Source organism: Octopus bimaculoides, chromosome 8 (assembly GCF_001194135.2).
Source record: "Octopus bimaculoides isolate UCB-OBI-ISO-001 chromosome 8, ASM119413v2, whole genome shotgun sequence".
Classification (NCBI taxonomy): domain Eukaryota; kingdom Metazoa; phylum Mollusca; class Cephalopoda; order Octopoda; family Octopodidae; genus Octopus; species Octopus bimaculoides.
In genome coordinates, this window is record NC_068988.1 from 6841783 (window position 1) to 6842814 (window position 1032).

A 1032-nucleotide genomic window follows, 5' to 3' on the forward strand; every position below is an offset into this window, starting at 1 on the left:
TATATATATATATGTATGTATGTATGTATATATCATGTAGATCATTATTGTAAAAACATAGAAATAATTGTTTTTTTTGTTTTTGTTTTTTTCATTATTTCATTATTTCAGAATATGAAGACAGCTTAAGCTATAGCCTTAAGTCAACAGACAAACAACCAATAAATCGTCCAGGATAATCCTCGACTATCGATGAACTTCACCGCCATTTCTGTAATAACCTACGTCTTAAAATAAAAACAACAGCAGAGTAAAAATAAAAACAAACAAACAAAAATGCAAGGAAAAAAGTGACATTTCATTAAAATAAGCAATTCTGAGAGGATAACAGATGTTAACATATGTCCGCTTCCTTTATCACCTTCCATGAATATCAAATTATCTGTCAGTGCTTATCATTAAAAGACTCCATTATACAGTTTCGCGTTACGAAATAGGTTGGTAAGTAGTTGAAAATCTTTACGTATTAATGAAGTAAAAAGCATCTGTGAATCTAGCTCTTTTAGTCATTTGACAGTGGCCATGCTGGAGCACACCGCCTTTAGTCGAGAACAAATCGACCCCAGGACTTAATCTTTGTAAGCCTAGTACTTATTCTATCGGTCTTTTTGACCGGACCGCTAGGTTACGAGAACATAAACACATCAGCATCGGTTGTCAAGTGATGGTGGGGGGACAAACACAGACACACTAACACACACACACACACACACACACACACACATATATATATATATATATATATATACGACGGACTTATTTTCAGTTTCCGTCTACCAAATCCATTCACAAGTCTTTGGTCGGCCCGAAGATATAGTAGAAGACACTTGCCCAAGGTGCCACGCAGTGGGACTGAACCCGAAACCATGTGCTTAGTCAGCAAGCTACTTACCACACAGCCACTCCTACGCCTGGACATTAATTGTTAATTATTAATAATAAATAAACCATGTTGGTTTCGTTTCGTTTTATTTTGCCAAACTTTCGAATTTTGTTTTATTTTGAGGTTTCGTTATTTTTTCTTCTCCGTGT